At 34.0% G+C, this 27,303-nt stretch overlaps 1 protein-coding gene and 1 pseudogene across 2 annotated transcripts in view; one reads left to right on the top strand and one right to left on the bottom strand.

The window, feature by feature from the left end:
* Mettl15 (methyltransferase 15, mitochondrial 12S rRNA N4-cytidine) overlaps positions 1-27,303 on the bottom strand; it is a 220,074-nt gene that overhangs the window by 149,140 nt on the left and 43,631 nt on the right. The gene's annotated exons all lie outside the window — the stretch shown is intronic.
* Positions 1,945-2,669, top strand: LOC143641430 (dnaJ homolog subfamily B member 6 pseudogene; annotated as a pseudogene).

Raw genomic sequence — 27,303 nt, 5'->3', positions numbered from 1 at the left:
GTTAATATCTTAAAAGTTTTTTAAATGGGCACATTAAAAAGACAAACAGAGTGATGATTAAATGTTCAACTTCATGTATAATAAAGGAATGCCAGTTTAAAAAAAAAAGAGTAGTAATATCTGGGCAGGGAAGGGGCACAGATAATACTGTCAGTAGAATATGAATGTTGATGGGTAGTTGTTTTTTAGGGGCAATTTGGTATCAAACGCTATTAAATGTATATAACCTTTGGTGCATTCTCATATGATTAATCCAAGTGAAATAATTACATGAGTTAATAATTTTCATTATAACATTGTGAAAAATAGCCAATGCTGGAACTAAAGTAAATATCAAACAGCAGTGAAACTGAATAAAAAATATGGTGTAATTTTACATCACAGTACTATGCCATATGTATACTGTGCTTATTAATGTCACCAATGAGAAAATGTTAATGATAAGTTGTAATCTTAAAAAGATGATGGTATAAGAGCAGTGAATATGTACATGAGGAATAAGAGAATTAAGGAAAAATGCATTTTTAGAAGGTCTATGGCATGTCTGAGTATGAAGAAATCAGAGATCAAAGACACTGATGGAGTAACCTGAAAGGCATGCTGCAAAATATCCTAATGCAGGAAAGAAGCTGTTTCACTTCCAGCTACCCACAAAGAACAGGGGAAGAAGCCATTTTGCAGCTATAGCCTGGAGGCCAGTAGCTGGGCGGGTAAGGGGAGCAATGCCAGGGAAACTCAAGTTGAGCTGAAAATACAGGCCTGGAAATCCCACACCACATGACATAGAAAGCGCCTATGTCACCAGAAAAAAATCAAATGTGGAGAGGGATTTACACATGGGAAAAACAGAATGAGAAAACCCACAGGGCTCTCCCTTCCCCCATGACTCTGGTGGCTTGCAGGACCAGCTGGGAGAGAAGCACCCAGATGGGAATTAGAAAGGGCAAAGGCAGAGTTTGGAGAATGAACCCAAGAGAAAAGGGAAATGCAGGGTCTGCAGGTGACAGAGGGGAATAAGGATTGGCTCTTCCCCCACATGAGTGGAACCCAGGAAAGATCCCTGGGATGTAGTCTCATGGACCAGCAACTGCTGAGCCTTAGAGGTGCACTGATTTAAAATCTTCAGACCAATCAACATTCAACAAAGAACCAGGAGCCTACCTAAGCCTAACACCACCAACAGCAGCTCTGCCTATAGGATTTCCTCTCAGCTCCAGCAGCCCCACCTGAACAGGGAATAGATATCACATTCGCTTGGACCCCACCTAAAATGTAAAAACCAGCAAAGGAAGGAACTACACTAGGAAAAACCAGAAATAAACTGACAAGGAATAAAAATAATTTTTCAATAACACTGAATGTAAATGGCCAAAATTCATCAATCAAAAAACACAACTGGCAGATTGGATTAAAAAACAACACCCAACAATATGGTATCTCCAAGATACTCACCTCATAGAAAAAGACATCCAGACACTGAAGTTAAAAGAAGAAGGAAAAATATACCATTCACGTGGATCTCGTAAATAGGCAGGAGTTTCTATCCTTATAGCAGCTCAAGTGGACTTCAAGCCAAAGTTATTCAGAAGGTACAAAGAAGGTCATTTCATATTGCTTAAGAAAACTGTACATCAACAAGATACAAGAATTGTAAATATTTATGCCCCCCAAAATGGAGCATCTATGAACATCAAACAAACTCTCCTAAATATCAAAAATAAAATAGACCACAACACAATAATACTGGGTGACTTTAACACACCTCTCTCATTGCTGAATGAATCTTCTAAACAAAAACTAAATAAAGAAGCTATGAAGAGAAAGGAAAGCGCTAGGAGCCGCTGCCGTCGCCACCAGCGCAGCCATGCCGAACGGTGAGCACCCATCCGTCAGTCCCGTCCCATCCACTGCGTCCTCGGACTTGTTCCAACAATCTGTTAAAACATGGTTGATTACTATGAAGTTCTAGGCATGAAGATACATGCCTCACCCGAGGATATAAAAAAGGCATACCGGAAACGTGCACTAAAGTGGCATCCAGATAAAAATCCTGAGAATAAAGAAGCAGCAGAGAGAAAATTCAAACAAGTAGCTGAGGCATATGAGGTGTTATCAGATGCTAAAAAACGGGACATCTATGACAAGTATGGCAAAGAAGGCTTAAATGGTGGAGGTGGAGGTGGAAGTCATTTTGATAGTCCATTTGAGTTTGGCTTCACATTCAGGAACACAGATGATGTCTTCAGGAACTTTTTTGGTGGAAGGGACCCATTTTCCTTCGACTTCTTTGAAGATCCATTTTAAGCCTTTTTTGAGAACCTAAGAGGTCCCAAGGAAGCAGAAACCGAGGCGCAGGCTCGTTTTTCTCCGCTTTCAGTGGATTTCCAACATTTGGAGGTGGATTTTCTGCATTTGATATAATATTTACTGCTTTTGGGTCACTAGGTCATGGTGGCCTTACATCATTCTCTTCTACATCATTTGGTGGCAGCGGGATGGGTAACTTCAAATCAATATCAACTTCCACCAAAATAGTAAATGGGAGAAAAATCACTACAAAAAGAATCCTCAAGAATGGTCAAGAAAGAGTAGAAGTTGAAGAAGACGTCCAGTTAAAGCCCTTAACGATAAATGGTAAGGAGCAGCTGCTACGCTTGGATAACAAGTAATTCAACGCACGCATTTAACAGAAATGTTAAACTATAACAAGAACAATTTGAGGATTAACAGGAACATTTTTTTGAAGATTTCAGATGAACTGACTTTCAGTATAATTGTACCTAATCTAAAGTATTTATAAACAGCTCATCAGAGCCCCTATTTGTCATAGACTTTTGAGTTTATTGTTGGAACCACACAATAGGACCACTTTTTTTTTTTGTCTTTAAAATTGTTGTAATCTCTGTATGCACTTTGCTTTTTTATTAAACATAATCCAAGGTGAGCCTTGACTTTGAGTAGTGCTAGGACAAGATTGTATTCTAACACCAACATGGATCTGCTTCCCATTGTGTTTGACATGTGAGCCAAGTAGTGTCAGCCTGCTGTGAGCTAACATTGCCAGGATGAGGCTCCTGTAGAAATAATTTGGTTTTGTTTTTTTTTTCAGTATTTAGTAATGAAAGATATTAATGCATTAATGGTAATACATTTCTGGTTTAATATAAATTTAAGGATGTTTTCTAGTTGTGCATGAATGCTGACAACTTAGTAAAGTTTTGACAATTGTTTAAATATGTAATGTTAAGCTTAGGTTTAAAAATCTGGTAAACTGGGTCTTTGTCATTTGCTTAAAAAAAAAAAGAAAAGAAATGTGAATGTGTTTGGTGCATTTTTTCCTGAAAAAAAAAAAAGAAGCTATGAAACTAGAAAAACAATTAATAATTTATACTTAACAGACATACATAGAATATTTCATCCATCAGTGACTGAATACAATTTCTTCTCAGCAGCATATATATCCTCTAAAATAGATGCTATCTTAGGCCAAAAAGCAACTCTTAGCATATAAAAAAAAACAAACAAACAAAAAAAAAAAAAACAGAGATAATACTGTGCATTCTGTTAGATCATAATGCAAGGAAATTAGAAATAATAAAATAAATAATAGAAGATAACTCTAATGCTTGTAGACTACATAATACACTATTGAATGACCAACAGATAGTGAAGAAATAAGGGGTGAAATTAAAAAAAAATACTTAGCGGTAATTGAGAACAGGAATACAATAAAATCTCTGGGACACTAGGAAGATGGTTCCAAGAGAGAAAGTTCATAGCACTAAGCTCATGCATTAAAAAAATACAAAAATCACCAAATAAATAACCTAATATTTCATCTCAAAGCCCTAGGAGTAGAAAAACAAATGAAACACCAAAAGCAGTAGAAGACAGGAGATAATTAAATTCACATATAAATCGAAACAGAAAAATAACAATTCAAAAAAATCAACAAAACAAAAAGTTGGTTCTTTGAAAAAAATACATAAAATTGAAAAATGCTTAGCCAAGCTAACCAAGAGAAAGAGGGAAAAACTCAAATTACTAAAATTTGTGATGAAAATCACAGACACTACCAAAATACACATGATAATCAGAAACTATTTTGAAAATTTATACTATAAAAATAGAAGATCTGAAGACATTGACAATTTGCTGAGAGCCATAGCCAGTAGGAATGACGCATGGCATTTTTGGTTGAAAGGTGATACCAGCAAGCCATTGAGATGATAATGGTTATGTTGTGTATTCAATTGGATTTTAGACCCCTGCTGTCAGCCTAGGCCTGCTACTTTGGAGCTCTGGAGGGGACTCCTGAGAGTTCCCATTGGTTGGGGAAGTGCAGTAGGACGGATTTCCGGTTGGTGTGGTGTGTCCCAGGAGAAGGCCGTGTGTGTGGCGTTCGCGGGAGTTTTGGAAATAAAGTTTGTTCCTGCTTGAGTGGCTCGTGATTTTGTGCCCAACCAGACTGCAGCAACAATTTCTGAAGAAACATGACCTACCCAAACTGAATCAGGAGAACACAGAAAATTTAAATGAACTGATTTAAAGCAATGAAATTAAAGATGCTATCAAAAGCCTATCAACAAAAAAGCCTAGGACCACATCAAATCTTAGCAGAGTTCTACTAGACATTAAAAAAAGAATCCTCCTAGAATTATTCCATAAAATAGAAAAGAAGGGAACCATTATAAACTCATGCCATGAAGCCAATATCACCCCAATGCCAAAACCAGACAGACACATCAAAGAAAGAAAACTTCAGAACAATACCCCCAATACACACAGATGCAAAAATTCTTAATAAAATGCTGGAAAATCACATACAAAGACATTTTAAAAATATAGTGCACACCTGTAATCCCAGCAGCTCAGGAGGCTGAGACAGAGAATCACAAATTCAAAGCCAGCCTCAGCAATGGCAAGGCACTAAGCAACTCAGTGAGATCCTGTCTCTAAACAAAGTACAAAATAGGACTGGGAATGTGGCTCAGTAGTCGAGTATCCTTGGTACCCCCCCAAAAAAAGAAAGTGCACCATGCATGATCAAATGGGTTTCATCCCAAGGATACAAGGTTGGTTTGACATTACTGAAATCAATAAGTGTATTCACCACATCAATAGATTTAAAGGCAAAAATCATATGACTATCTCAATAGATGCAGAAAAGCAGTGGAAAAAATATAGCATCCATTCATGTTCAAAACACTAGGAAAACTAGAGATAAATGAAACATGCCTCAACATTGTAAAAGCTATACATGTTAAACAAGGCAAACATAATTCTAAGTTGAGAAAAACTGAAAGCATTTCCCCTAAAAACAGGGATGCCCTCATTGACCACTTCTATTCAACACAGTCCTTGAAATTCTAGCCAGAGCAATTAGGCAAAGGAAAGAAATTATAGGGATACGAATAGGAAAAAAAAAGGTCAAACTATCCCTATTTGTTGATTCTATATTTAGTAAACTTCTAGAACTCATAAATCAATTCAACAATGTAGCAGGATATAAAATTAACACCCACAAACCAACTGCATTCCTCTATACCAACAATGAAGCAGCTGAGAAAGAAATTGGGAAAACTTTCCCATTCACACTAGCCTCAAAAAGAAAAGAAAATACTTGGGAATCAATCTAACAAAAGAGGAGAAATCTCTACAATGAAAGCAACAGAACACTAAAGAAAGAAATTGAAGACCTAAGAAGATAAAAACACCTCCCATGTTCTTGGATAGGCAGAACTAATATTGTCAAAATGGCCATACTACCAAAAGCACTACACAGATTCAATGCAGTTCCCGTCAAAATACCAATCATGATCTCAACAGAAAATGAAAAGCAGCCATGAAATTCATTTGCAAACATAATAGGCTCAGAATAGCCAAAGCAATTCTTAGGGAGAAAAACTTAGCAGTTAGCATCATAGTACCAAATGTTAAATTATACTACAGAGCTCTAGAAATAAAAACAGCATGGTATTGACACCAAAACAGACATAAAGACCAATGGAACAGAATAAAAGACACAGAGACAAACCCATATAAACACACTTATCTCACAATAGACAAAGGCACCATAAATATATATTGGAGAAAAGATAGCATCCTCAACAAACGGTGCTGGGGAAAGTGGAAATCCATATGTAGCAGAATGAAATTGAACCCCTATTTCTCATCCTGCACAAAACTCAACTCAAGTGGATCAAGGACTTAGGCATTAGACCAAAGACACTGTTTCTATCAAGAGAAAATGTAGGCCTAACTTTCCATCATGTTTGCTTAGGAATCAACTTCCTCAACCAGACTCCTAAAGTGCAAGAAGTAAAACCAAGAATCAATAAATGGGATGGTATCAAACTTAAAAGCTTCTTCACAGCAAAGGAAACAGTCATGAAAGTGAACAGAGAGCCTACATAATGGGTTAAAATCTTTGCCACCTAAATCTCAGAGCATTAATCCCCAGGATACATAAAAACTCAAAAAACTTAACAAGAAAAATATAAATGACTCAATCAATAAATGGGCAAAGGAACTGAACAGACACTTCACAGAAGAAGAAATATAGGGGAAAAATGTAATAAAAAGAGTTCAATATCAGTAGCAATTATAAATGGAAATTAAAACTACACTGAGATTTCATCTCACTTCAGTCAGAATGGCAATTATCAAGAATGCAAGTAACAATAAATGTTGGCAAGGATGTCAGGGAGAAGGTACACTCAGACATTGTTGGCAGCAATACAAATTGGTGCAGCCACTCTGGAAAGCAGTGTGGAGATTCCTCAGAAAACTTGGAATTGAACCACCATTTGACACAGTTATCCCATCCCATGGTATATATCCAAAGGATTTAAAATCAACATACTATAGTGAACTGGCCACATAATGTTTATAATAGCTCAATTCACAGTAGCTAAGCTATGGAACCAACCTAGAAGCCCTACAACAGATGAATAAATAAAGAAAAGATGGTATATGTACACAATTGAATATTACTTGTGCATAAAAAGAATGACAATGACATTTGCCAGTAAATGGATGAATCTAGAGATTCTCCTGCTAAGCGAAATAATCCAATCCCCCAAAACCAAAGGTTAAAAGCTCTCTCTGATATGCAAATGCTGACACTCATTCAAGGGGTTAGGGGAAAATAGAAATTCAGTGGATTAACAAAGGGGAATAAAGAGAAGGGATGGAGGATGGAAATAGAAAAGACAGTCTAATGAATCAGACACATCTTCCTATGTTCATATATATCACCATTGAAACTTCACATTAACAACCACAAGAATGGGATCCTAATTAGAATAAGTAATAATCCATAATTATCATGTCAAAACATATTTTACTGTCATATATATCTAAAAAGAACAAATAAAAAAGAAAATAACTACAAAGGGAAGCTTTTACTGATATATAACTTTTCTCCTAATTATTTCAGTTAGGAAATATTACTGTTTTTTTAATTTTTTAAGATGTTGATAGATGTTTATTTTATTTATTTATATGTGGTGCTGAGAACCAAAACCCAGTGCCTCACACATACTAGGCAAGCATTCTACCAGAGCTACAACCCCAGCCCCCAGAAATATTAAACTTAAAAAAAAAAGCTAAGAAGTTATCATATTCACACCTTCTGAACTTTGAAAATATTATTCAAAATTTCAGATTTTTAATTGCAATTACCCATTTACTCCCCTTTGATAAGAGTATCAGTAACATGTATTAAGTGTATGTTCTGTGCCCATCAGTTTTCTAGTTGGTCTTTCATATGAATGTTTTATTTTTACAAGATCCCTATACAGTACCATTATCACACTTTAAAATTTAAGGTAATTGAATCTCAGAGCTAAGATGAACTCCTCAAGGTCTTCCAGGTAATTATTGGATGTCTCAGACCTGTCAAGTACACCTGGCTACAAAAGCTATACACTATCCTACCTTCTACAATCTCATGCTATATAGTACAATAATAGTCAATAAAAATTACCAGTGTGGAAAACACTGAATGATAACAATAATCACAAATATTTATTTAGAACTTATTAGGTAAGGAGCCCTGCTTTAAACATCTCCTAATATTAACCAGTATAATCCTTACTATATACTCCTATACTAATTTTATAGATGAAGAAACTGATGCAGAGAGGTGTGGAATTACGTGTCCAAGGATACAGCTTGGATCAGAATTCTGAATCAGACACATTCCAGTTGATTTATTAGGTGAAAAAGATAGGGAATTTGAAGGTGACAATCTAGGCTCTTGGCTCAGGCAATTGAGTAACCATACTATTCACTGAGACAAAAGAAGGTACAAGTTTAGGAAAGTTAAAGAATTGTTTAAAATATTCCTAACAGGTTCCTGCAAGAAAGGGAAAGAAAATTTCCAAAACAGATAGATGCATGGCTTCAGAGTTCAAAATGAAGATCCTAAAGAATTATGAGAGTCTGGGATAAATATTTGAAATCATGCTTTATAATGCACATTATACATTAAATTTAAAATACTACTATTTATTACAATAAATTCCAAATAGAGTTAATATTTAAAGGTAAAATTTAAAACATCCAGTATTTGATAAATTTAGTTTTTAGAAAATGAAATGGGAAAATTCTTGCTAAGTAGTATTCAAAATCTAGAATAAGATAAAAACAATCCTCCTTGTGTATAAAACAAATATCAAGTTCATAGTGACATAAATGAATGAGAAGAGACAAATTGCCTGTGCAGAATTCAAAAGACTTATGTAGAATACTCTACCCACAAGGAAGGGAACACAGCTCCCCATTCCTAATGTTTGCACTAGGCATAGTTATTTCCTTCAAAAGAGTACATTACCAGGCATGGTGGTATAGTCCAGAGACTAAGGATACTGTGGCAGGAAGATTGCAAGTTTAAGGCCAATCTCAAGAACTTCGAAAGATCCTTTCTCAAAATGAAAAATAAAAAAGGTTGGTGATACAGCTGAGTGGTAGAGTGCCTTGGAGTTCAATATCCAGCACCAAAAAACAAACAAACATACAAACCAAAAACAAACAAAAAACAATATTGAAAGGGGAAAATATAAGTAACTTTATAATAGAAAAATCTGCAAATGCTTCCTCAGTTGGGTGATAAATACTAATTTGTTTTTAGTAAATATGTAAAAAAATAAATAAATATCAACACAAACAGTTAAAACTTTTAATCAGTTAATGAATTTCAAACTTCCTTATATAGTCCAGGTTAATAATTTAAGATTCACTAAATTAAAATAAAATACCAAAGTGAAATGCCCAAGGATAAAAAAGGAGTCAACAAAAGAGATTTTTTTTGTAAGCCCTTATAATTTGCACTTCTTTCTTCAGTGGAATAATTTATTCATAGCCTTATATTGGTATCTTCTGTTTATTCATTTTTTGAGAAATATACATGGGCTTCATATTAAAAGACAACCAGAATTTCAGAATTTTTCTTAACTTGCTTATAGTGTACGTAAAACAATGTCTGAGAAAATCAGTAAATCAACTCAACCTCTCTCTGTGCCACAGTTCTCATCTTAAAAATGGGCTACTGGGCTACCGTGAGAATACAATGCAAAATAGAATGTAAAGCAGTTAGCAGAATACCAAAGAAGATAAAATAAATGGAAGTTCTTAGAAACAGTAACAAGGCAGAACATTTTAATTAATGAAGTTTCAGATAAAGAAAAAAAATTAACAATCTCTAAAGCAATGAAAGGCAAAAATTAACAATATGCAAGCTTTCTCATCAAATTTGCAGCCTGAGAAAGAGTTGCCATGATGGTTTTTGAAGCTAAACTGTCCTTTCTTAAGTAAAAATACGTTCATCCTAACAAGGAAACTCCATTTGGTAAAATAATCACCCACAAGATAATCTAAGTGAGCAGTATAGTATAAAAAAGGAAAAAGATCTATTTATACCCTCTTAAGATGGATGCAAACCAGTTCACTTGCATGACCTTTATATTAAAATTGTATAATATACCTTAAATTAATGGCAGATCATCAAAACTGAATTTTAAAAGGGCAGATGAAATATACTTGTAAGACTAATGGCTTTATTCTGTATTTACAATCTGAGGAAACTAGATTTTCTATATGCTATATAGAATCCTGCAGGCACTAAGAAAGAAAGCAAATTCATTTTATATATACCATTTGCAAAGGTAACCATCTTTTGTGATTATCTAGCAAAAACTTTTATTTCTTAGAGAAAATATTTTTATATACCTAGAAGAAAAAAAATAATGAAAGGAAAAAGCAAGGAATGGAAAGGCAGGTAGGTAGGATATAGCTCCTTAGAATTATTTACGCTTCTTCGTATATTTTGTCAAACGTGGAAAGATAAAATCACATCTTCCTAAATCCTAAACAATAATTTTTTCTGATTATGGTAGAGGTAAATTTTTTAAATCCAGAGATTTAAAATAAAAAAAATACTTCAAATAAAACTTCAAAGGAAGATAGTTTGTGAATGAGAAGAATGTTAAGTACAATATAACCTAAATATTTAGAATAGTGTTCCTTCTCATTACTGAAAACTTAAAAGTCAGAATTGCCTAGAATCAAAACAAAGTGCTTTATCACACTTTCCATTTAATATTTTTTTTAATGCAAGAGAATTTGGCAAACTATTTCACATACACTCACTCTCTTTGAGTAAAAATCCCTCTATTTTCCAGATAAGAAAACAAAGTCTCTAAAAAAGTAAAACCCCTTACCTGATATCAGGCTAGAAGTCATACAAAGTTCGGACAGAGTTCAGCTAATCTCAACTTCTATGCTCTTTGTCTGATACTTCAACTGCCATTCTTTCTTCTTGATTTTTACCTCTCATTGGAAAATTAACATTTACTCCTAAACCTTCATTTAAGAAGCATTACTAAGGCAAAAAAAAAAAAAAAAAATGCATAAATTCCCCAAGACAAAGATGACACAAGTCAACAACTTTCAGTGATGGAGCAGAACATAAGTGGAAATTGACTTGCCAGAGCCAAGGAGGGTAAAGTAGATACTATTTTCCTCACAAAGCACCCAAAGAGAAAGGGATAAAGAAAGCAGGAAACATTGGATTGTTTAAGTAACTGTGGGATCTCCACTTCCTTTACCTTCTCTAAGAGTCATTCTCTGTGGAAAGACACCTAGCTTCCAGGTTACCAAGCATAGTGGACGACAAAGACACATACTGAAATTAAGGCAAGTCCACCCAGGGACCTTTCTCCATTTAGTTCTGAGTTGTCCAGTTTCTACCTTCCAAGTAGAAAATTAGGAAATTATTCTCTTAAACAAAGAAACAAATTAAAAAAAAAAAAAAAAAAAAAAAAAAAAAAAAAAACTAGTCCAGAAGAAAAGGCCCAAAACAACTAAAATTTAGATTACTCCAAATAAAATAACTAGGTCTTGACTTGGTCACAGAAAAGCAGCCCCACTCATTCACCTATTCAAAGAGGGTTATCAATGTAGGAGAACACTATTAGTAAACAAATACAGACTTCACTTGTGTTTAGATTTTAGGAAAAAATGTTCAAAAATCGCTTATTTTAAAACAGCAATATTCTGCTGCATCAGTAAAAGAACAAATACAATCATTTCTATCCATTAGCAGTTTGCAGTAGGTTTCCAAAACCAAACATTAAACAATGAATTTCTTAGGCCAACTCAGAATCATTAATGTTGTTTGCATGGCCATTGATTTATGATTATTGTAATAGCCTACATCACAAATAGTCTAAATTCACAAATTTGGTAACTTTCTCAAAAACAGGAAGTATTTCATTTTGTTGCAAATAGATTTGCAGTTTTCCCAGCACCATTTGTTGAAGAGGCTGTCTTTTCTCCAATGCATGTTTTTGGCACCTTTGTCTAATATAAAATAATTGTAGTTTTGTGGGTTAGCCTCTGTGTCCTCTATTCTGTACACTGGCCTACCAGTCTGTTTTGGTGCCATTACCATGCTGTTTTTGTTCCTATTTCTCTGCAGTATAGATTAAGGTCTGGTAGATGATGCCACCTGCTTTACTTTTCCTGCTAAGGATTGCTTTGGCTATTCTGGATCTCTTATTTTTCCAGATGAATTTCATGATTGCTTTTTCTATTTCTATGAGGAATCTCATTGGGATTTTGATTGGAATTGCATTAAATCTGCTTAGTGCTTTTGGAAGTATGGTCATTTTAACAATATTAATTCTGCCTATCCAAGAGCAAGGTAAATCTTTCCATCTTCTAAGGTCTTCTTGATTTTTTTCTTTAGGGTTCTGTAATTTTCATTATATAGATCCTTCACCACTTTTGTTAAGTTGATTCCCAAATATTTTTTTTTTGAGGCTATTGAAAATGGGGTAGTTTTCTTCATTTCTCTTTCTGAGAATTTGACACTGATATACACAAATGCCATTGATTTATGGGTATTGCTGAATTCATTTACTAGTTCTAGAAGTTTTCTGGTGGAACTTTTAGGGTCTTCTAGGTTTAGAATAATATCAACAGCAAATAGTGCCAATTTGAGTTCTTCTTTTCCTATGTGTCTCCCTTTAACTTCTTTCGTCTAAGCACTAATCTCCAGGGTATAAAGAACTCAAAAACCTAAGCACCAAAAAAACAAATAACCCAATCAATAAATGTGCCAAGGACCTGAATAGACACTTCTCAAAAGATGATATACAATCCGTCAACAAATATATGAAAAAAATGTTCATCATCACTGGCAATCAGAGAAATGCAAATCAAAACCACTCTAAGATTTCATCTCACTCCAGTCAGAATAGCAGCTAATATGAAGACAAACAACAATAAGTGTTGTCAAGGATGTAGGAAGAAAGGTACACTCATACACTGCTGCTGGGACTGCAAATTGGTGCAGCCAATATGGAAAGCACTATGAAGATTTCTTGCAAAATTGGGAATGGAACCACCATTTGACCCAGCTATCCCTCTCTTCGATCTATACCCAAAGACTTAAAAACAGCATACATACTATAAGGACACAGCCACATCAATGTTTACAGTGGCAAAATTCACAAGAGCTAAACTGTGGAACCAACCCAGATACCCTTCAATAGATGAAAGGATAAAAAAAAAATGTGGCATTTGCAGGTAAATGGATGGAATTACAGAAGATAATGCTAAGTGAAGTTAGCCAACCCCCCCCCCAAAAAAATGCTGAAAGTTTTCTTTGATATAAGGAGGCTGATTCATAGTGGGATAGGGAGAGGGAGAATGGGAAGAATAGAGGAACACTAGATAGGGCAGAGGGGGTGGAGGGAAAGAAAGGGGGCATGTGATTATTAATGATAGTGGAATGTGATGGACATTATTACTCAAAGTACATGTATAAAGATACAAATTGGTGTGAATATACTTTGTATACAACCAGATATATAAAAAAAATTGTGCTCTATATGTGTAATAAGAATTATAATGCATTCGGCTGTTATATATAAAGGAAAAAAATAGAAAGTGTTTACTACATGTTTTCTATATTAAAAATGAGCTATAATGTTAAACTTTTAGTTTTCGCCATTTAAAACAATGACTAAAAATTTTAAATATGAATCACCTCCAAAGCCAGTAATTTTGGTGTGTGACCTTTTGGATCTACAGATGTATATAGACATTTTTATGGCTATATATTATCTTACTATACCAACTGGCCTTCAATTTCTAATGCAATTTAAAAAAAAACTACATTACAGAAGATTAAAAGTACTAAAAATCCTTAAATTACAAATATCAGTTTTAAATCTAAAGCAAATTTTTAAGATTAAAAAAGCTAAGATAAGAATAAGAAACATTTACAGAATCTTTATTCCATGAAGCTTTCAAAATACTTATAAAGTAAGGCCACATCTTCTGACTTTCCTTTGACCACTAATATCCAGTTCTCAAGTCTTTTGAATTTACCTTTAAACTTCTCTCTCAAATTTACTTCCAGCTCTCCATTGTAACAATGACTGCTTTAGTTAAACTCTTCCATTTACCTGGATTATTAAACAAGTATTTTCATCAGTTCTGTTTACCAGTCTCTTCTCATTGTGGTCTTACCTTCCTCTTTGCCTTCTGAAATATCTTCTCAACAAAATGAATCTAAGCATGTAACTCTCCTGTTCAAAAAATTCCTAGTGATTTCCTGCCATCAACAGATTTAAGTACTAATTTCTTACTGTTACTCAAAAATCCTATCATGTAGTCCATCTTTTACTGTTTCCCTGAATTTTCCTCTGTATTTGGTGTCCATGTTTTTCCACCTGCTGTTTCCTGGGCTGCAATGCCTTCTCCACATAAATTTAAATAAACCGTAACCGTGTACATACACAACACATATATATTCTGTAATATAGAGAATAAATACATTTTTATACAGGTATAAACAGTAAACAAAGGAATGCAAATAGTTTATCAAAAAGATAAATAAATAGAGTTGTACTTGAAGGGGTTGAAATGGATTTGTGGCTGTTTGTTAAAGGGAATTCAGTTGTATAAATATTTTCATTCTGCACAGCAAAAGAAACAAAGAGTATAAAAAGAGAGCCTACAGAATGGGATTTCTTTGCCATATGTTCCCCAGATAGGGGATAAATATCCAGAATATATAAAGAAATCAAAATACTTAATCCAAAAATCCCAATTAAATTAAAGGCCAAAAGAACTAAATAGACACTTCTCAAAGGAAGAAATACAAATGGTCAACAAATATATGAAAAAATGTTAAAAACCTCTAGCAATTAGGGAAATGCAAATCAAAACCACACTGAGATTTCACCTCATTGCAGTCAGAATGGCAAGAATACAAATAATAATGTGTTGGCAAGGATGTAGGGGGAAAAGACACACTCATATATTGTTGGTAGGACTGCAAATCAATTCAACCATTCCATTTACCTGGATTATTAAACAAGTATTTTCATCAGTTCTGTTTACCAGTCTCCTCTCATTTTGGTCTTACCTTCCTCTTTGCCTTCTGAAATATCTTCTCAACAAAATGAATCTAAACATGTAACTCTCCTGTTCAAAGTATTCCTAGTGATTTCCTAGAAACTAGGAATGAAATCACTGTAAGACCCTGTTATCCCACCCCTTGGTATATATCCAATAAGATCTAAAATCAGCCTACTATAGAAATGCAGCTACATCAATGTTTATAGCAGCAAAGCTCACAATAGCCAAGGTATGGAACCAGCCTAAATGCCCATGAACAGACAAATGGATAAAGAAAATGTAATATATATACACACAGTGAAGTTTTACCTTGCCATTAAGAAAAATGAAATTATGGCATCCATTGCCGATAAATGGATGGAACTAAAGAACATCATGCTAAGTGAAATAAGACAGACTCAGAAAGTCAAGTGTTAAAAGTTCCCTCTCATATGCAGAAGCTTTTCCAAAATAAGGAGAAAAGGAAAGGAAGAAAAAAAAAACTGCAATCAAGCAAGCAGTAAGAAGCATGATGGTGAAGGAAATCCCATGAAAACAGGAAAGAGATGAGTGGAGTAGAGAAAGGACTGGAAGGGAGGAAAGAGGGATAAGAAAAGAAAGAGATGGTAGAATATATTTGATCAAAAATTTCCTATATACTTATATAAATATATCACAGTGAATTTCACCTTTATGTATATCTGTAATACACTACTTTAAAAAATATATAAGTAAATAGTGGAAAGATCAGTAGAGTAGAGGAAAGGGAAGGGAATGGGGGAGGGAGGAGGAGGGAAAGGGAAAACACTAGGGACTGAATGGGAGCAAATTATATTCCATGTTTATATTATTTGTTAAAATAAACCCTAGTATTATGAATCTCTATAATGAAATAACAAAAAAACTTAATATATTGGATAAAAGAAAATCTAAGTAGCAGATCAAACTATTGAAATAATATTTGAGAATGATTATAGGTTTTAATTTTCCAATACAGTATAAATTTGATATTTTTCATATCCAGAATCAAAATATCTTCAATATGTAGTGCTAGATTCCTTAATAAAAAGTAGCACTCAATCCCATCGCATGTAACACCAGAAGATCCTCTCTGTTCTCATTCCTTGGCACCAAGTAAACTAAAATCTAGTAACTAGTTGTTCTCAGCTGGAGTACTCAATCTTGGAAGGATGCTAAAACTCAGAGATAATTAGAAAGTTATCCATTTGTAGTAAGAGTACAAAAGTAGAGGCTGGGGTTGTGGCTCAGTGGTAGAGCGCTCACTAGCACGTGTGAGGGCCTGAGTTCCAACCTCAGCACCACATAAAAGTAAATAAATAAAATAAAGATATTGTGTCCAACTGTAAAAAAATAAAATATATTTTTTTAAAAGAGTACAACAGTAACAACCATGGTAAGAATTCACCTCATATCTGTTATAATGGCTATTATTAAAAAGATGAAAATTACATGTTGGCAAGGATATGGAGGAAAAGGATACCTCCCCACACACAACTGGTGAGAATATAAATTAGCACAGTCATTATTTAAAAAACTATATGGAGTTTGCTCAGAAAACTAAAAATAGAAGTATTATCTGATCCACCAATCTGACTTCTAGATATACACAGGAATTGAAATCAGTGTCAGGGAGAAATGTCTACACTTCCATATTCACTGCAGCATTACACACAACAGACACCAGAGTAAAGAATCAACCTAAATGTCCATCAACAGATGAAAGGGTTAACAAAATGTGATATATATACAATAGAATAATATTCAGCCTTAAAAACAAAAAGAAATTAATTGGTTTATGAAAAAGATGAATGAAAGAGGAGGACATTATGCAAAGTGAAGTAAGCCATACACAGAAGAGCAAATAACACATAAACCCACCATATGCAGAATCTAACAAAGTCAAACTCAGAGAACTAGATTGGTATAGTAGTGATCAGATCAGAAGTTAAAGGGAAGAAATTTGGAAAATGCTGGTCAAAGGTTACAGAAGTTTGGGTCAAGAGGAATAAGTCTATGAGATGTATTGTACAATATGGTGACTACAGCTAATACAGCAAGAATAAATTTTTTAAATACACACACATAAATATATGACATCATATTATGTCCATAAATGTAAGTACTTATAATTGATCAATCAAAAACAGTATTTTTTTAAAAGGTAACACTGAAGGAAGTGGGGATGTAGCTCAGTGGTAAAGTTGTTGCTAGCATGTATATGGGCCGGGTTCATATAACCCCAGCATAAAAAAAATAAAATTAATTAAAAATCAATTCTAAAAAATTAAAAAAAAATATGGAATATTATAAACTAATTTCTCAAATAAAGGAAAATCACATAATAGAAATAAATTTGGGGGAAAAGCTATAAAGTATTGCATATGGTCAGTTTCTTCTCCTTTAAAGAAAAAAACACATATTCCTTAAATAAACACATCCTACAGGATCAACATAGAAATTAAAACAATAGTTGTAAGCTAATCGTAGACTCTGGGATTGAAAGAAATGGTTAAACACTTTATCTTTGTTTTTTGACTTCCCGGGAAAATGATCAGATCATAATAAGTGCTAATGCTTTTTTGTTTAAGTAATCATTTTGTTCACAGGTAAACAGTTTTTAAATGCATGTTTTAGTTTTAGATCAGTAAAAAAAATATACAAAAATGAGACTGTATGTATAATAAATTAAATATAAAAATAAAATAATGATATATGATTTCAGTTTGGCAATGATGAATCTCCGAGGATAAGCAATATTCACATTATTTATATTTATAGTTCTATGTAGATGACATTTTGATGTATTTTTTCTGAATTACAAGTACCTCTAAAATGTATATTTAACTTTTTAAAAATAAAATTAATCTCACAAATTTTAAAGTAAGAAAAATGTTGACTTGTTTCTTTTAAAAGAAATAAACAGAGAAATAAATTCTAATTTACAAAATCAATTAAAATTAAAATTTTTCCTCATAAAAGAGAACATATGTTCATTTTGGGCAAGTTTTCAAATTAAGATTCCTACTTTAATGGGCCAGGAAAAGGCTTCCAGACACAAGAAAGTAATGGACATTGACAAATTAACAATGATTATAGCAGCTCATTAAATTTAAGTTAATGAAAAAATAAAGCATATTAAGTATAAATTATCTGGGGGTAATTAATTCTGATGAAAAATTATATAGGCAAATTTATTTTACCTAAATTATTGAAGTATGGAAATTAATTTGATTACATATGCTCTATACACAACACCTACGCATGCATGCACATGTACACACGGTTGTATAAAAACATGCATCGTATTAAAAAGATCTATTAAAAATTAGGCAACCAAATATAGCAGTATTGGGAGACAGTTTTAAGAGTAAAAATTTGGAACAGATTTCAAGTAATAGAAAAACTATTGCTGCTGTGGAAAGAAGTTCTAGCAACAGGTGCAAAAAGATAGGCACATGGGAAAGCAGCCATAAAACCTAACAGAATTCTGGGAATAAAATAAAAATATTTAGAATTCATGCCATACATTTTTCCTTCAAGCATTTTATACACATCAATTAAGTAATCATCAAAACACCCACATGAATATTTCTCTAATTATCACACCCCAAAATGATGAGTTGGTCCTTCTTGACTACATAGTACAAATCATACTGATTTTTTTTTCATTTTTCACACTAAACTTCTCTGCAATTTTCATCTTTTCATCTAAGACTAATTTAATCATTGTTTTTGGTATTTTCAACAGATTCTATTGCCCTAAACAAATCCAAAATTAGATTTATTTCTGATAGATTTCCTTTGAGAATGACATCAAGATTTATTAAAAGAATGGCTATACAACATTTGTTGAAGATCAAAATGAAATCTGATAGAGTATATTAAAGTTCAGAACAGCTTATGGAAAAACAGAATATTAAAAATTTCTTGAGGTTCTCAAAAAAACACATGCTTAGGTAAATTTCTTGGGCTTACAGCATTATTGAAAAGCCATTTGTCAGGGTTTCTAAATCATCAAATCCAATGCCTGTTGTAAAGTGCTCTGAAGTCTGTGAAATTAGCTACCATACCATATTCTTATCCTTGGCCTTCTAAGACAGGGTATAATCTAATTCATTCTTGTTGCTAAGAGCTATTTCTCTTTTATTACTGTTGCCTCCAGAATGACTAAGTTCCTCAAGAATCTATCTTTGGAAATGAGCCCTAGAGCAAGAATGCCTGAGTTTGTATCCAGACTATATCACTCACTGTGTAAACTATGGCTACTTCTCTGAGTTAATTGTTTCATCTGTATAAAAGAGACATAATGGTATCTACTTTATAGAGATTTTGTAAGAAATATGCAAAACTAATGTCAGATATATGTACTAAACCTGGTACATAATATACATCAACAAATGTTGGAAGTAATGATGACATGAATTTGTATTATTACTATTATCTTCCTTATAATACTATCTAATCTAATGGTTTCAGTGATTTCCGTTTTGTGAAAAATCCTCAAAACTAAATCTTATTGACATAAGAACTGTAATTCTCATTTTCAATCACTTGCTGAGTATTTATTACAGCACCCAACTAATAGCATAAATTCAACACATTCCAAAATTATCACTACATGTTCTTTTTCTTCTAGATGTAACAGAGTTTCAAAATACAACTCATATTTTCTACTATTTTAAACCTATACCAACCTAAGCCATAACAGACATTTACTGCAATATCACACTTACAATAAGGCCCAACACAAATCAGGCATGGTGGCACACACCTGAAATCCCAGCAACTAGGAAAAAATTCCAAGATCAGCCTCAGCCACTTGGTGAGACCATTTCTCAAATTAAAAAATAATATAGATTGGAGATGTAGCTCAAGATTAAAGCACCCCTTGGTTCAATTCACAGTATGAAAAAAATAATTAATTAATTAAGGTACAACTCATTTTAATCCAATTTGATAGCACATGGTTTGTCTTCTAATGTTTTTCCTTTTTTAACTTGTTATTTTCCCTTTGCTTAAATCAGAAACTAATACTTGTGATCTGTTATTACTTATTCTAGCATCACTTTATACTCTCTTGTCCATATGGACATAAGTTCCTCCAATTTTCTGCCTACATGAAATGATTCAAAATTTTTTCTACATATCTTCACTCCAAAGATTCATTATAAGTAGGTTAAACTGTCTAAGGCCTAGACACACCAGAATGTGAATTCCTTAAACAACAAAGTTGTCTTTCAGGACAAGCCTCCAGACCTTTCACTAATGATTCTTACAGTTTGGACATAAGCAAAAGCAGCCAACCAAGTGTGTTCAATGACATCACAAGTTCAAAATCCACCACCCCCACGGTAAAACAAAACAAAACAAAACAAAACAAAAAAACTCCCCAAGGAAACAAACACGCCACCTGGAAAGAGTTACACCAACCAATCTGTAAGCGCCTTTCTGTAAATGTCCCCAGTACAAATGGATCTAAGAGGAAAATTAGAACCTATAGCTCCTGGCCTCCATGCCTGCTGGCTGTGCAATAAAGCTTTCTCTTAGTTTGCAAAAATGTACCACCATAGTATTACTTCCATGCCCTCACTCAATAACATAGATGCATCTGACTGTAACACTGTCTTCTGGAATTTATGTACTATAACTTAACTATTTAACATATTTTGTTTCCTGAGTTATACTTAGTACATTATATTTTATTGTGTATATTTGGCTGTATTTTTAGGATAAAAGGGTACTATATAGTAAATGGGAGGATGGATCTATTAGGATTGTAAGTCAATGTATTAAATGAACTATATCAATAAGTTCTATTGCATTCCTTAGTTTATTGAAGGGATGCATATTTTACTATTAGTTTAAATTATTATTATGGCCATTACTGTAGTCTGGATCTTGAATGTCTCCCAAAGGCCCCACATGTTAAAGGTTTGCTCTCTAGCCTGTGGAACTATTGGGAAATGGTGAAACTCTTAGGAGGTAGGGCACAGTGGAACATGGATTTTAAGGCGACAATGGGACCATGTCCCCTTCCTGTCTCTTTCTGTTTTCTGGTCATCATGAGGTAAACAGGCTTCCTCTGCTGTATGCTTCCAACAAGATGTACTTGGTTTACCACAGCCTCAAGCTACAGAGCCAAGAGACCATTAACTGAAACCTCCAAAATGATGAGCCAAAACAAACCTTTCTTCGTGTGAAGCTGACTATCTCAGCTATTTTATTATAAAAATGGGAAACTGACTTACACAACCATTTAGTACATTTTATATACAAAGAATAGGAAATAGGCAATGGCACATTACCATTACCATACTGTGTTACAAATGCCTACAGTATGTGATTATTGTAAAATCTCACATTTATATCATATGTATATATTCTCTGCAAACTTAAGTACAGCAAATCCAATATACCAAAAAAGAATTTAAATTAGTAGTATCATTTTTTAGTCAATGTCATACTAAAAATAAAATGTCAGATCAGTATTTAATCAGGCCCTTATGTTTATAAAAGGCATCAAGGAAACCTGAATAGATGAACTTCTACTAAAAATTTAAACTTGAAATTTAAGCCACGTCATTAGTTTTAGATTCCTATTGCTTTTTTTTTTTCTTTTTTCTTTTTAGGTATTTGTTGAAACGTTTTATTTTTTCTTACTGGAGTGTCAGAAATAATGCTTCACTACCACATAGAAAATAAAAGTAAGAGATGGCTCAGAGTCCCACAGACTCTAAAAGATGTGCAGCAATTTATTTTTTTATTGGTTGTTCAAAACATTACAAAGCTCTTGACATATCATATTTCATACACTAGATTCAAGTGGGTTATGAATTCCCATTTTTATCCCAAATACAGATTGCAGAATCACATTGGTTGCACATCCACATTTGTACATAATGCCCTATTAGTAACTGTTGTATTCTGCTACCTTTCCTATCCTCTACTATCCCCCCTTGCCTCCCCTCCCATCTTCTCTCTCTACCCCATCTACTGTAATTCATTTCTCTCCTTGTTTATTTCCCCATTCCCCTCACAACCTCTTATATGTAATTTTGTATAACAATGAGGGTCTCCCTCCATTTCCATGCAATTTCCCTTTTCTCTCCCTTTCCCTCCCACCTCATGTCTCTGTTTAATGTTAATCTTTTCTTCCTGCTCTTTCTCCCTGCTCTGTTCTTAGTTGCTCTCATTATATCAAAGAAGACATTTGGTATTTGTTTTTTAGGGATTGGCTAGCTTCACTAAGCATAATCTGCTCTAGTGCCATCCATTTCCCTGCAAATTCCATGATTTTGTCATTTTTTAGTGCTGCGTAATACTCCATGGTGTATAAATGTCACATTTTTTTATCCATTCATCTATTGAAGGGCATCTGGGTTGGTTCCACAGTCTAGCTATTGTGAATTATGCTGCTATGAACATCCATGTGGCAGTATCCCTGTAGTACGCTCTTTTAAGGTCTTCAGGGAATAGTCCGAGAAGGGCAATAGCTGGGTCAAATGGTGGTTCCATTGCCAGCTTTCCCAGGAATCTTCATACTGCTTTCCTAATTGGCCGCACCAATTTGCAGTCCCACCAGCAATGTACAAGAGTACCCTTTTCCCCACATCCTCGCCAGCACTTGTTGTTGTTTGACTTCATAATGGCTGCCAATCTTACTGAACTGAGATGATATCTTAGGGTGGTTTTGATTTGCATTTCTCTGACTGCTAGAGATGGTGAGCATTTTTTCATGTACTTGTTGATTGATTGTATGTCCTCCTCTGAGAAGTGTCTGTTCAGGTCCTTGGCCCATTTGTTGATTGGGTTATTTGTTATCTTATTGTCTAATTTTTTGAGGTCTTTGTATACTCTGGATATTAGGGCTCTATCTGAAGTGTGGGGAGTAAAAATTTGTTCCCATGATATAGGCTCCCTATTTACCTCTCTTATTGTTTCTCTTGCTGAGAAAAAACTTTTCAGTTTAAGTCCCATTTGTTGATTCTTGTTTTTAACTCTTGTGCTATGGGTGTCCTATTAAGGAATTTGGAGCCCGACCCCACAATATGTAGATCGGAGCCAACTTTTTCTTCTATCAGACGCAGAGTCTCTGATTTGATATCAAGCTCCTTGATCCACTTTGAGTTAACTTTTGTGCATGGCGAGAGGAGGGGATTCAGTTTCATTTTCTTGCATATGGATTTCCAGTTTTCCCAACACCATTTGTTGAAGATGCTATCCTTCCTCCATTGCATGCTTTTAGCCCCTTTATCAAATATAAGATAGTTGTAACTTTGTGGATTAGTCTCTGTGTCCTCTATTCTGTACCATTGATACACCAGCCTGTTTTGGTACCAGTTCCATGCTATTTTTGTTACTATTGCTCTGTAATATAGTTTGAAATCTGGTATCGCTATACCGCCTGATTCACACTTCCGGCTTAGAATAGCTTTTGCTATTCTGGGTCTTTTATTTTTCCATATGAATTTCATGATTGCTTTATCTATTTCTACAAGAAATGCTGTTGGGATTTTGATTGGCATTGCATTAAACCTATAGAGAACTTTTGGTAATATCGCCATTTTGATGATGTTAGTTCTGTCTATCCATGAACAGGGTATATTTTTCCATCTTCTAAGATCTTTTTCTACTTCTCTTTTTAGGGTTCTGTAATTTTCATCATATAAATCTTTCAACATGATTGCTTTATCTATTTCTACAAGAAATACTGTTGGGATTTTGATTGGCATTGCATTAAACCTATAGAGAACTTTTGGTAATATCGCCATTTTGATGATGTTAGTTCTGTCTATCCATGAACAGGGTATATTTTTCCATCTTCTAAGATCTTTTTCTACTTCTCTTTTTAGGGTTCTGTAATTTTCATCGTATAAATCTTTCACCTCTTTTGTTAGGTTGATTCCCAAGTATTTTATTTTTTTTGAGGATATTGTGAATGGAGTGTTTTTCCTCATTTCCGTTTCAGAAGTTTTGTCGCTGATGTATAGAAATGCCTTTGATTTATGCGTGTTGATTTTATATCCTGCCACTTTGCTGAATTCATTTATTAGTTCTAGTAGTTTTTTTGTAGACCCTTTTGGGTCTTCTAGGTATAGAATCATGTTGTCCGCAAATAGTGATAATTTAAGTTCTTCTTTTCCTATTTTTATGCCTTTAATTTCTTTCATCTGTCTAATTGCTCTGACCAGTGTTTCGAGAAATATGTTGAATAGAAGTGGTGAGAGAGGGCATCCCTGTCTTGTTCCAGATTTTAGAGGGAATGCCTTCAATTTTTCCCAATTAAGAATGATGCTAGCCTGAGGCTTAGCATAGATAGCTTTTACAATGTCGAGGTAAGTTCCTGTTATCCCCAGTTTTTCTACTGTTTCGGACATAAAGGGATGCTGTACTTTGTCGAATGCTTTTTCTGCGTCTATCGAGATGATCATATGGTTCTGATGATCTATTGATGTGGTGAATAACATTTATTGATTTCCGTATATTGAACCATCCTTGCATCCCAGGGATGAATCCTACTTGATCATGGTGCACAATTTTTTTGATGTGCCTTTGTATCCGATTTGCCAGAAGTTTATTGAGGATTTTTGCATCTAGGTTCATCAGAGATATTGGTCTGTAGTTTTCTTTCTTTGAGGTGTCTTTGTCTGGTTTCGGAATTAGGGTGATGTTGGCCTCATAGAATGAATTTGGAAGAGCTCCCTCTTTTTCTATTTCCTGAAATAACTTGAAAAGTATTGGTATTAATTGTTCTTTAAAGGTTTTGTAAAACTCCGCTGTATACCCATCCAGTCCTGGGCTTTTCTTGGTTGGTAGTCTTTTGATTGCTTCTTCTATTTCATCCTTTGATATTGGTCTGTTCAAATTGTGTATATCCTCCTGAATCAGTCTGGGCAGATCATATGACTTAAGAAATTTATCGATGTCTTCGCTATCTTCTATTTTATTGGAATATAGGGTTTCAAAATAATTTCTAATTGTCTTATGTATTTCTGTAGCATCTGTTGTGATATTGCCTTTTTCATCCCATATGTTAGTAATTTGAGTTCTCTCTCTTCTTCTCTTCGTTAGCATGGCTAAGGGTCTGTCAACTTTGTTTATTTTTTCGAAGAACCAACTTTTAGTTTTGTTAATTTTTTCAATAGTTTCTTTTGTTTCAATTTCGTTAATTTCCACTCTGATTTTAATTATTTCTTGCCTTCTGCTACATTTGCTGTTGTTTTGCTCTTCCTTTTCTAGGGCTTTGAGATGAAGTGTGAGATCATTTATTTGTTTGTTTTTCCTTTTTTTGAGGAATGATCTCCAGGCGATGAATTTCCCTCTTAAAACTGCTTTCATTGTATCCCATAGATTCCGATATGTTGTGTCTGTCTTTTCATTTATCTCTAAGAATTTTTTTACTTCCTCCTTTATGTCTTCTGTAACCCATTGATCATTCAGTAACATATTGTTCATTTTCCATGTGATGTAGGATTTTTCCTTCCTTCTTCTATCATTGACTTCCAGTTTCATTCCATTATGATCAGATAAAATGCATGGTATTATCTCCACCCCTTTATATTTACTGAGGTTTGCCCTATGGCATAATGTATGGTCTATTTTTGAGAAGGATCCATGTGCTGCTGAGAAAAAAAGTATATCCACTTGATGATGGTTGATATATTCTATATATGTCAGTTAAGTCTAGGTTATTGATTGTGATATTGAGTTCTATAGTTTCTTTATTCAACCTTTGTTTGGAGGATCTGTCCAATAGTGAGACAGGTGTGCTGAAGTCACCCATAATTATTGTGTTGTGGTCTATTTGATTCTTGAACTTGAGAATTTGTTTTATGAACATCGCAGCACCATTATTTGGTGCATAAATATTGGTAATTGTTATGTCTTGTTGGTGAATGGTTCCTTTTAACAGTATATAATGTGCTTCTTTATCCCTTTTGATTAACTTAGTCTTGAAGTCAATTTTATTCGATATGAGGATGGCCACCCCTGCTTGCTTACGAGGTCCGTGTGCGTGGTATATTTTTCCAAACCTTTCACCTTCAGCCTGTGTATGTCTTTTCCAATCAGATGTGTCTCCTGGAGGCAGCATAATGTTGGATTTGTTTTTTTAATCCATGTTACCAGCTTATGTCGCTTTATTGGAGAGTTTAAGCCATTAACATTTAGAGTTACTATTGATATATGTTTTGTACTTCCAGCCATGTTTGATTCTTTATCTTTTTTTTTTTTTAATTTAGTTTGTTTCTCCATGATTAGCTTTCCCCCCGCCCTCTGTCTTTACCAAGGCATTTCCCACTCATGGCTTTGGTTATTGTTTCTCATTTCTTCCTCATGTAGTGTTTTGCTCAAGTCGCTTTGCAATGCTGGTTTTCTGGCTGCAAATTCTTTTAGCTTTTGTTTATCATGAAAGATTTTTATTTCGTTGTCGTACCTGAAGCTTAATTTTGCTGGATACAGAATTCTTGGTTGGCATCCATTGTCTTTCAGTGTGTGAAATACGTTGTTCCAGGATCTTCTCGCTTTCAGCATCTGTGATGAAAAATCCGTTGTTAACCTTATTGGTTTACCCCTGAATGTAATCTGCCTCCTTTCTCTTGTAGCTTTTAATATTTTCTCTTTGTTCTGTATATTGGCTATCTTCATAACAATGTGTCTTGGCGTTGGTCTACTGTGATTTTGTGTGCTCGGTGTCCTGTATGCATCTATAATTTGTATATCTGTTTCCTTTTTTATTTCTGAAAAGCTTTCTGTAATTATTTCATTCAGCAGGTTACTCATTCCCTTGGTTTGAATCTCTATACCTTCCTCTATCCTGATGACTCGTAAGTTTGGTTTTTTTATGTTATCCCATATCTCTTGGATGCTTTTCTCGTGATTTTTTACCAGCCTTTCTGAGTTGGCTAGACTCTTTACAAGATGATATATTTTGTCTTCATTATCTGACATTCTGGCTTCTACTTTCTCCACTCTGTTAGTGATAGTCTCATTTGAGTTTTTAATTTGGTTTATAGTTTCCTTCATTTCTAGAATTATTGTTTGATTTTTTTATAATCTCTATCTCCTGATAAAGATGCTTAACTTCTTCTTTTTATCTGTTTATGTAATTCATTTTCAATGAGTTCTTTCACTGTTTGAATTTGCTGTCTCATATCCTCTTTAAGGTTCCATTCCATCTGTCTAAGGTATTCCTTGAGTTCTTTATATGACCATTTTTCTGATGACTCTAGGTCCTCCTGAATATTTAGGCTGTCCTGCATTGTTTGTACTCCTTTTCTTCCTTGCTTTTTCATGCTGCTCATGTTACTTCTTGTTCTGTTTGACTGCTGAGTTACTGTTTATTCTTATAAATTTATTTGATGCTGT

The sequence above is a fragment of the Callospermophilus lateralis genome, chromosome 2 (assembly GCF_048772815.1).
Source record: "Callospermophilus lateralis isolate mCalLat2 chromosome 2, mCalLat2.hap1, whole genome shotgun sequence".
NCBI lineage: Eukaryota > Metazoa > Chordata > Mammalia > Rodentia > Sciuridae > Callospermophilus > Callospermophilus lateralis.
This window is presented reverse-complemented; position numbering and strand designations above follow the sequence as displayed.